We start from the raw sequence: 11,467 nt of genomic DNA, 5'->3' as shown, positions 1-11,467 counted from the left end.
AAAGTCTGATCTTGCTAAAAGACATATCTGGAGTACGCGGGGCTAGAGTAACAACATACATCACGTGATTTATCCAAGTTTCAAGGAAGGCGGCTTATGAAGCCTGGATTCATCCTGACCATCTGTAAACCGTGCTCTCGCATGACAAGCCGCCGTATTAACCTTAATCGAGCTCAGATCTTGGTCGAATACGCCATAAATACTGATCGTTAAGAGTTCAGTGGGTCAATCAGGATGACCTGATGGAGTTGAAGCAGCTGGCTACATGTAGGATGATCCGGTCAGAGTTTGTTCTCTTTGGTCGAATACGCCTATGTTTGAACAAACTTGGTCAAGAGGGTAGTAACGCTATGTTCTCTTTGGTCGAATACGCCTATGTTTGAACAGGAAGCCCCCAAGTGAGATGCTTACAAGTATGGCGTTGAGCCGATCAAGAGGGTACCGATAGCTATGTTCTCTTTGGTGAATACACCTATGTTTGAACAGGAAGCCCCCAAGTGACCATATAAGCTTTGGCATTGCGCCGATCAAGAGGGTACCGACAGCTATGCTCGATGAGCAGGAAGCCCCCAAGTGATACACTCATGAATCACGCTCATCAGGGACCTATGTTTGAGCTGTGTTGTGCATCCAACTCTCTTTGGTCACTGAAATTGTGGGCGTCGAGCCTCTTAAATGCTGATAAAGAATCAGCTTCCATGAAGTGAAACGAAAGAGGCCCCGAATTGTCAGGGATGTCGGCTTTATTATACTGCTTATAATATATACATCAGGTAACTATGTACATCATGAGAGCTGGAGGCTCAAGTATAGTAGGGCCGAAGATGAGCAATGTTCCACGGCCAACGGGTCTCCTCCTCCGATGTGCGTGAGTCCTTGTTGCCTCGAACGTCGATAAGGTAGTATGACCCATTATGCAGATTCTTGCTGACCACAAAAGGTCATTCCCAAGGCGGTGACAACTTATGCAGATCTTTCTGATCTTGGATGAGTTGGAGCACTAAGTCACCTTCTTGAAAGATTCTGGTTTTAACCCGGCGGCTGTGATAACGACGTAGGTCTTGCTTATAAATCGCCGAACGAGCCACTGCAAGATCACGCTCCTCATCCAATAAGTCAAGTGCATCTTGACGTGCCTTTTCATTGTTAGCCTCAACATAAGCCGCCACCCGGGTGAATCGTGGCGGATGTCACTAGGCAGAACCGCCTCTGCCCCATAAACCATGAAAAAGGTGTGTAACCTGTAGATCTGTTGGGGGTCGTGTTGATGCTCCATAAAACTGAGGGTAACTCCTCCACCCAAAAACCTGGCGTTCTCTGCAAAGGAACCATAAGCCAGGGCTTGATACCTCACAAAATCTCTTGATTTGCTCATTCTGCCTGCCCATTGGATTGAGGGTGAGCCACGGAGGAAACGTCATGCCGGATATGCTCCCTTGACAAAATTCTTCCATAGCGCCTTGAGAAAGATTAGTGCCATTATTTGTTATAATGCTGTGTGGAAAGCCAAAACGAAAGATCACCTTCTTCATGAATTGAACCGCCATTGCCGCATCAAATTTACTAACCGGCTCTGCTTCAACACATTTAGTAAACTTATCAACTTCCACCAAGAGGTGGGTCTTTTTATCCTTGGACCTCTTAAAAGGCCCAACCATATCAAGCCCCCAAGTTGCAAACAGCCACGTAATTGGAATCATTCTCAATTCTTGAGCCGGCACATGAGCTCATCGTGAAAATTTCTGACAGCCGTCACATCTGCTTACCAAATCCTCAACATCAGCGTGAGCCATCAACCAATAGAAACCATAACGGAAAGCTTTGGCTACAAGAGATTTATAGCTGGCATGATGACCACAATCTCCTTCGTGGATCTCTCGCAAAATCTCGAAACCTTCTTCCAGAGAGACGCAACGTTGAAACACCCCTGTGACACTGCGATCGTGCAACTCCCCGTTGACAATCGTCATTGACTTAGACAGCTGAGTTATCTGTCTGGCCAAGACCTCATCCTCTGGCAACTCACCCCGGGTCATGTAAGCCAAATACGGAACCGTCCAATCAGGAATAGCATGAAGAGCCGCCACCAATTGTGCTTCCGGGTCAGGAACAGCGAGGTCCTCCTTAGTAGGTAATTTGACCGAAGGGTTGAGTAGAACATCCAAGAACGTGTTAGGTGGCACTGGCTTACGCTATGACCCTAGCCGGCTTAAATTGTTAGCCGCCTCATTCTTCCTTTGGTCAATATGCTCAACTTGGTAACCCTTGAAGTGACCTGCAATGGCATCAACCTCTCGTCGATAAGCCGCCATAAGCGGATCCTTAGAATCCAAGTACCAGAAACTTGTTGAGCCACCAGATCCGAATCACCAAAGCACCTCACCCAGTTTAACTTCATCTCCTTAGCCATCCGAAGACCATGGAGCAAGGCCTCATACTCAGTTGCATTGTTAGTACAGGGGAACATTAGCCGGAGAACATAAGAAAACTTGTCACCTCGTGGGGAAGTCAAAACAACTCCAGCCCCCGTGCCCTCCAGCTCTCTGGATCCATCAAAGTGAATAGTCCAATATGTATTATCCGGCTTTTCCTCAGGTGCCTGCAACTCTGTCCAATCATTGATGAAATCCACAAGTGATTGGGACTTGATAGCCGTGCGTGGCACATACTTTAAACCGTGAGGACCAAGCTCAATGGCCCACTTGGCAACCCGGCCTGTGGCTTCCCTGTTTTGGATGATATCTCCTAAAGGAGCAGAACTAACCACAGTGATGGGATGACCTTGAAAATATTGCATAAGCTTCCGGCTTGCCATGCAAACCCCATATACAAGCTTCTGCCAGTGTGGATACCTCTGTTTGGATTCGATAAGCACCTCACTGATGTAGTAAACCGGTCGTTGAACCAGGCACTCCTTGTCTGCCTCTTTCCTTTCCACCATAATGGCTACACTAATGGCCCAGCTATTAGCAGCCACATATAACAACAAAGGTTCTTTATCAATAGGGGCAGCAAGCACGGGCGGCTCCGCCAACTGTTTCTTCAGATCCTCAAACGCTTGATTTGTAGCATCACTCCAAACAAAGTGATATGTCTTCTTCATCATCTGATAAAGGGGGATAGCCTTCTCACCCAGCTGGCTTATGAACCGTCTTTAAGCCGCAATACGACCTGCCAGTCGCTTAATATCATTAACACACGCCGGTTTAGTCAAGGAAGTAATGGCTTTGATCTACTCCGGGTTAGCTTCAATGCCTCTGTTAGAAACCAGAAATCCCAAGAGCTTGCCTACTGGTACACCAAAGACACACTTAGCCGGGTTAAGCATCATCTTATAGACCCGGAGATTGTCAGACGTCTCCTTCAAATCATCAATTAGGGGCTCCTTCTCTCTTGACTTCACCACAATGTCATCTACATAAGCATGAACATTGCGCCCAATCTGCTTGTGAAGGCAATTTCCGCTGATAAGTCGCCTGGGAACTCTTGAGCCCAAAAGGCATAGACACATAGCAGAAGGCTCCAAACGGAGTAATGAAAGCTATCTTCTATCCTAGTCCTTAACTGCCATCTTGATCTATTGATAACCAGAATAAGCATCCAAAAAACTCAAACGCTCACAACCCGCTGTAGCATCAATGATTTGATCAATACGAGGGAGAGCAAACGGATCAGCCAGACAAGCTTTGTTCAAGTCCGTGTAATCCACACACATCCGCGAAGTGCCATTCTTATTGAGTACCAGCACCAGATTAGCCAACCACTCAGGATGGAAAACTTCAATGATAAACCCGGCCGCCAAAAGCCGGGCCACTTCCTCACCAATGGCCTTCCGCCTCTCCTTGTTAAACCGGCGAAGAAATTGCATGACCGGCTTAAACTTCGGATCAATATTAAGAATGTGCTCAGCGAGTTCCCTCGGCACACCCGGCATGTCTGAAGGCTTCCATCCAAAGATGTCCCGGTTCTCACGGAAGAACTCGATGAGCGCGCTTTCCTATTTCGGATCCAGATTAGCGTTGACGCTGAACTGCTTAGATGAGTCACCAGGGACGAAATCAACCATTTTGGTATCATCCCCCGATTTAAACTTTAATGAAGGATCATGCTCCGTGGTCGGTTTTTTCAAGGACGTCATGTCTGCCGGGTCAACACTGTCCTTGTAAAATTTCAGCTCCTCCATTGCACAAACTGATTCAGCATAAGCCGCATCACCTTCCTCATATTCCAAGGCCACCTTGCGACTCCCATGCACTGTGATGGTGCCCTTATAACCCGGCATCTTAAGCTGCAAGTAAACATAACAAGGCCTTGCCATGAATTTAGCATAAGTCGGCCGCACAAACAGAGCATGATAGGGGCTCTTAATCTTGACCACTTCAAAGTTTAATGTCTTAGACCTGGAATCATGCTCGTCTACAAAGGTAACATCCAAAGATATCTTACCCATCGGGTAGGCCGACTTACCTGGCACCACACCATGGAAGACAGTGTTTGACGGCTTAAGATTCTTATCTGTCAGTCCCATGTGACGGAAGGTCTCATAATAAAGGATGTTAATGCTGCTACCTCCATCCATGAGTACCTTAGTAAACTTATAGCCCCCAACCTGAGGTGCCACTACCAGAGCCAGGTGACCCGGATTATCATCCCGGGGCGGATGATCCTCACGACTCCACACAGTAGACAGCTCTGACCACCGCAAATAACGTGGCACCACCGGCTCAATCGCATTCATGGCCCTATTATGAAGCTTTTGGTCCCGCTTACATAAGCTAGTGGTGAAGACATGATACTGCCCACTATTCAACTGCTTCGGGTTGCTCTGATAACTAGACTGCTGCTGCTGTTGACTCCCCTGATTACTCTATTGATTGTAACCACCCTGGCTACCATGACCTTGAAACCCGGAACTTGAACCACCGCCTCCATGACCCGGACCATGAGAACCGGACCCTGATGCGCCATTCGGGCCATGGTGGTGCTGGATGGACTCCCTAAAGCTTCTCATTATGCTGCAATCTTTCCACGAATGAGTAGCCGGCTTCTGATCCATTCCGTGTTTCGGACACGGCTGATTTAACATTGCCTCAAGGTCGAATCCTGTCCTTGGAGCCGGCTTTCCCTTATGAAGCTGGTTATAATTACGTGCTCTGGTGTTAGCCACAAATTCATCAGCTTTGCGCTTACCGTTGCCGCCCTGATTGGTAGAATTGTACTGTTGTCCCTACATGCCGCTACTCTTCTTTCCCTTTCCCGATCTTTCATCCTCAGAGTTGGGGTCCTTGGTACCATCAGAGTTGGCATACTTAACGAGAGCCGCCATTAGCTCCCCCATGTAGTTGCAATGACGCTTGAGCCGCCCAAGCTTCTGCTTGAGCGGAATGAACCGACAAATTTTCTCCAACATCTGAACCGCTGAGCCGACGTTGATATTATCTAAAGAATGTATGATGGCTGAGACCCGGCGCACCCAGCTAGTCGTTGACTCGCCCTCATCCTGAACACAAGAAACCAAATCCACAATCGACATAGGATGTTTGCACGTGTCTTTGAAATTCTGGATAAACCGGGCCTTCAGCTCCGCCCATGACCCGATGGAGTTAGCCGGCAACCCCTTCAACCAAGTGCGAGCTGTCCCCTCTAACATCATGGTGAAGTACTTTGCATATGCAGCCTCACTAACATCCAGCATCTCCATGGCCATCTCATAACTCTCCACCCAGGCCTCAGGGGGTTGATCGGCTGTATAATTAGGCACCTTACGAGGGCCTTTCAAGTCCTTGGGCAGGCGCTCATTTCGTAGAGCCGCTGTTTAGACACGGCACACCGAAAGCCTTAGAAGTTACACCCTCCTCAACTGAAGCTGTCGAGTAAACCGACGCGTGCTGATGAGCTGCCAGCTGAGCCGCCTACTCGGCCTCCCGACGTGCTCTACCCTGGTCCACCAAATCTAGTGCATCGGCCCCATTGCGCGCCAGGTCATGTCCATGAGGTTGTTGCAGCGCTGCTCCGTACTTGAGACTGCTGGTGAGTCAATGTGCCTACTGTAGCTCCAGTTCAGACGAGGGGTTGAATGAATCCGGTCATGGCTGTAACAATAAGCCTCTTGCTCCACTAAAGCTGTTTGAAGAAGCTCCCTAGCTCTTCGGGTTTCAACCGCCGCCGGAGTCTCACCCTCAACTAGTAAAGCCGCCAATCGCATTGCCACAACAATCATGTTGTCCAAAGGGGTGGAATAGTGACCCGACAGTGTTACCACGTGTTGAGGCGGGGTGTTGTCCATATATGGAGAACTCGTCACACGCGGCTGGCCCGACACCCCACCACCTAGCGCTTCTGTCATCCGATTTACCACCGGCGGGTTACTGGCCCCAGCTCCAGGGGTGCTCAAGAGGTCCCTTGATTCATAAACGGAGGGCAGACGACTCTGATATTTTCTCCTTAAAACTTCGTTCGACGCGTTCTGATCCATAATGAGCCGGTACGAATCTACTCGAATCCGCTGTGCCCGAGCACTTAAAACGGCCCGCTCTACAGCCATCCTTGCATTTTCTGCTGCTAATTCCACCTTAGCCTGCGCTATCTCATCATGCAACTTAGCTATCTCTGCTTTGTTCTGCTCCTAGTTGTTTGGGGTTACCTCAACCTCCATCAGAGTTGCCAGCGCATCCAATAGATCTGTCAAGACTTGAGCCGGCGGGCGAGCTGACCCGCCAGCACCTGTAGTTGTCATCGCTGCCACACCAGATGTTATAGCCGCGGCGGCTATCGAGCTGAGAACCGACTGGGTGCCTACCATGAAGATTTCCACCCTATTCCGTGGCTCATGGGGGTCTGAAATAATGTCGCCATCGGAGAAGCCTCCAAGCCGTCCGTCTTGCAGTTGATACATTGAATTGGTCTCGCCTGTGCAACTGAGTAGATTTCTGTCTCACCACCAGAGATAGAGCCGTCCGTCTTGCAGTTGATACATCATCAGAGTAGATTTCTGTCTCACCACCAGAGACAGAGCCTTCCGATTCAGCCCCATGGGTGAACCCAACGAAGACATGCCTTACGGCAGGTTCAGCCTGGGCGGGTCGTGCACGCTGAGCCTTCTCGATGATGTTGGCGCAGATGTCCGACTCTGGGCCCGGCTCGCCAATTTTGCCAATGAAGACGTGGATTCCGTCGTAGGGGACCCGGTACCCGTACTCAATTGAGGCGGCCTCGGGGCCCCAGCCTACATCGTCGATGTAGAGCTTGCCGCAACGACTCTTGGTCATCCGGCCCACAACGTATCCCTTCAGCCCTTCGAAGCTGCCCTTTAAGAACTCAAAACCACTGTGCGCTGGCCCCACGTTGGGCGCCAACTGTCGTGGAGGTGTCACGGCAGATGTCCTCATGAAAGGACTTAGTTGTGGAGCCATTGCGATGAGGTTATCTTAAAGGGGTTAAACGGGACAAAGGACACGGAGAGTTTATACTGGTTCGGCCCCTTGAGGTGAAGGTAAAAGCCTACTCCAGTTTTAGGTGGTATTGCTAGGGTTTTGATTACCAGGGAGAGAACACGTTTTGCCTGGCTTTCGACTTGTGGTTTCTTGCCCTAAGCCGCTATCGGGTCGTCCCCTTATATACATGGGTCGACGCCCTGCGGCCTACAGAATCCCGTCCGGCTCATACAACGTGTCCGGCTCAGTGACTTTATCTCACATGCCTTATATTACAAGTCTACCCATACACGATGGTTTACACTTCATGGGCCTTAAGCCGCCTTCATGTTTAGGCCTTTTTACTAAGCATGTCTATGAGCCGCCATCATTAATATCCTCTTGGGATCTATTTAGAAAAAACCACCATAGGGATGACCTGGCCCCTCCTGGGCGGGTCATATCTGATAGTCATATCGCCAACACTTTCCCTACCCATTAAGCTTTGCTCGTCCTGATACCCATGTTAATGGGATTGCTGAGTCCTCGTGGCTCACAGATTACTACAACAACAGTTGCAGGTACAAGTAAAGCGAAGCTTTGATGTGAGAGTGATGCTTGCTTGTTTTGGAGTTCTTCTGTTTCTTCTTCTTTGATCAAGGGATAGGTTCCGGGTCGGGAGCCTGGGATTGGTAGGGTGGATCTCATTCTTCTTTTTTGTTTGATTTCATCCATAGTCGGATCCTACTCTTCTGTATGATGATTGCTATGTATTGATGAAATGTTGTATTCATGTTGTAGCTTGTGGCGTGTGCAAGTCTTTATATTGTATTCCCATCTATTCAGTACATGGTATGTTGTAATAATATCCACCTTGCTATGTGCTCAAAATGCGGTTGTGCCCCAATCATGAATTCATCACATGATTAGGATAGAATTGCATCTTGGGCGCTACATCCTAGTAAGAAAAAGAAGAAACAGAAACGCGAGACAATAAAGTAGACTCAATGCAAGGAAAAAATGTTGGTGAAGCTGCTAGATGGGCGATGGGAGGTGACACACTTTGTTCGTGACCACAATCATCTGCTGGTGAACAAACCTTCATTGTCCAAATACTTGAGATCCCACCAAGGCATTTCTCCAGATGAAAAGGAGTTTTTGCGCATCTTGTATAACTGCAACTTGACTACATGTGTGTTTCTATATCCCTTACAGAATTAAGTTTCCGTCTAGGCAGTCCAGTGTGCAACTATTATGGTACTGGTGTGCAACTAAAATGTCTTAAGTGTGCAAGTAGTGTCCAACTGCCCATCCTGGGCACCAGGTTTTGCTGTGGTATGGCACTTCTGTGCAACTAGAAAAGCATTCAGTGTGCAATTGATACGTCTTCGTCGTATCTATAATTTATTATTGTTCCATGCCAATATTATACAACTTTCATATACTTTTGGCAACTTTTTGTACAATTTTTGGGACTAACATATTGATCCAGTGCCCAGTGCCAGTTCCTGTTTGTTGCATGTTTTTATTTCGCAGAAAATCCATATCAAACAAAGTCCAAACGGGATAAAAACTGACGGAGATATGGTGGGTGGCGTGGAGACCATGGACCAGAGGGGAAACCTTTCTCCCATCTAGGGGGAGGTCAAGGAAGAAGAGGAAGGGGGGGCTCTCTCCCCCTCTCTTCCGGTGGCGCCGGAACACTGCCGGGGCCATCATCATCACCGCAATCTACACCAACAACTTCACCGCCATCATCACCAACTCTTCCCCCCTCTACACAGTGGTGTAACCCCTCTTTTACCCACTGTAACCTCTACTTAAACATGGTGCTCAATGCTATATAATATTTCCCAATGATGTATGGCTATCCTATGATGTTTTGGTAGATCTGTTTTGTCCTATGGGTTAATTGATGATCGTGATTGGTTTGAGTTGCATGTTTTATTATTGGTGCTGTCCCATGGTGCTCTCCGTGTGGCGCAAGTGTGAGGGATCCCCGATGTAGGGTGTTGCAATATGTTCATGATTTTCTTATGGTGGGTGGCATGAGTGACAGAAGCACATACCCGAGTAAGTAGGTTGTTTCCATATGGGAGTAAAGAGGACTTGATACTTTAATGCTATGGTTGGGTTTTACCTTAATGATCTTTAGTAGTTGTGGACACTTGCTAGAGTTCCAATCATAAGTGCATATGATCCAAGTAGAGAAAGTATGCCAGCTTATGCCTCTCCCTCAAATAAAATTGCAATAACGATTATCGGTCTAGTTATCGATTGCCTAGGGACAAATAACTTTCTTGTGACAAAAGCTCTCTACTAAACCTAAATTAGTTGTGTCTTCATCTAAACAACCCCTACTTTTTATTTACGCGCTCTTTATTATCTTGCAATTCTATCCAACAACACCTAAAAAGTACTTCTAGTTTCATACTTGTTCTAGGTAAAGCGAACGTTAAGCGTGCGTAGAGTTGTATCGGTGGTCGATAGAACTTGAGGGAATATTTGTCCTACCTTTAGCTCCTCGTTAGGTTCAACACTCTTATTGAAAGAGGCTACAATTTCCCCCTATACTTGTGGGTTATCAAGACCTTTTTCTGGCGCCGTTGCCGGGGAGTTATAGCGTGGGGTGAATATTCTCGTGTGTGCTTGTTTGCTTTATCACTAAGTAGTTTTTATTTTGTGCTCTTGTTTTCTATCTTTAGTTATGGGTAGGAAACGCAAAATACCAAAAAAAATTAGTTGTACCTACTACACCAATGGTTGAAGAACCACACAAAATCTATCACACTCCTGAAGCTTTTTACTTGGATCATCTTCGATCCCTATGTGCTCGTGCTAAAACCCCAACTATCTTAGTTGAGGGCAAATCTTTAGATGAGCATGCTACGTTATGTGCGACACCACATATCTGAAAAAGGGAAACTTTTACTGGATCAAATTCATCATTTGCAATGCTATGCTTGGAATTTATGTGAAATATATGATGTTACTTGTTGTTCTGAAAACCCAAAAAACACCTTCCCTACCAATGTGAGTTTAGCGATAATGGAATCGTATCTTCGTATGCTAAGGGTGTTTATAATTACTATGATGTTCAACAAACTGAAGAATTTGTTTCTTTTAAGGGTGCTTATGAAATTGCTTCTTTGATTGAAAAGTATGATGCTACTCCTTACAAATCTGAAAATTTTGCCATACTTAAATATTGTTATGATAATTATGCTTCTAATGCCTATGTTAAACCATATATTGAGGACTCCTCCGTTGTCCAAGAAGAAACTAATATTTTGCAGGAGTCTATGGAAGAAGAAATTGATGAAACCGTGAGCTCATTGGATGAAAAAGATGACGAGGAGAGCGAAGAACAAAAGGAGGAAGATCGGATTAGCTACCCATGCCCACCTTCTAATGAGAATAACTCTCCAACTCATACATTATTTAATGTCCCTTCGTTCTTACCGAAGGATGATCGCTATGATGATTGTTATGATCCTGTTGATTCTTTTGAAATACCCCTTTTTGATGAACTTGATGCTTGCCATGCTTGTGGCCATGATGCCAATATGAATGATTCTTATGGTGATGAACTTTCTATAGTTCCTTATGTTAAACATGAAATTGTTGCTATTGCACCCACACATAATAGTCCTATTATCTGTTTGAATTCTCCAAACTACACTATATCGGAGAAGTTTACTCTTATTAAGGATTATGTTGATGGGTTGCATTTTACCATTGCACATGATGATTTTGATGAATGTAATATGCATGTGCTTGCTGCTCCTACTTGCAATTATTATGAGAGAGGAACTACATCTCCACCTCTCTATGTTTCCAACATGATAAAATTGCAAGAAACTGTTTATACTATGCACCGACCTTTACTATGTGTGCATGAATTGTTCTTTTGTGACATGCCGATGCATAGGAAGAGAGTTAGACTTCGTCATTGCTTGATATATGTTGCTTTGTGCTCACTACTAAATTCCAAATCATTGCTAATTCAAATTGGCTTTGATATACCTTGGGATCCCGGTGGATCCATTACTTGA

This window comes from Triticum urartu, chromosome 2A (assembly GCF_056163025.1).
Source record: "Triticum urartu cultivar PI428250 chromosome 2A, HENAU_Tu73, whole genome shotgun sequence".
Lineage (NCBI taxonomy): Eukaryota > Viridiplantae > Streptophyta > Magnoliopsida > Poales > Poaceae > Triticum > Triticum urartu.
This window is presented reverse-complemented; position numbering follows the sequence as displayed.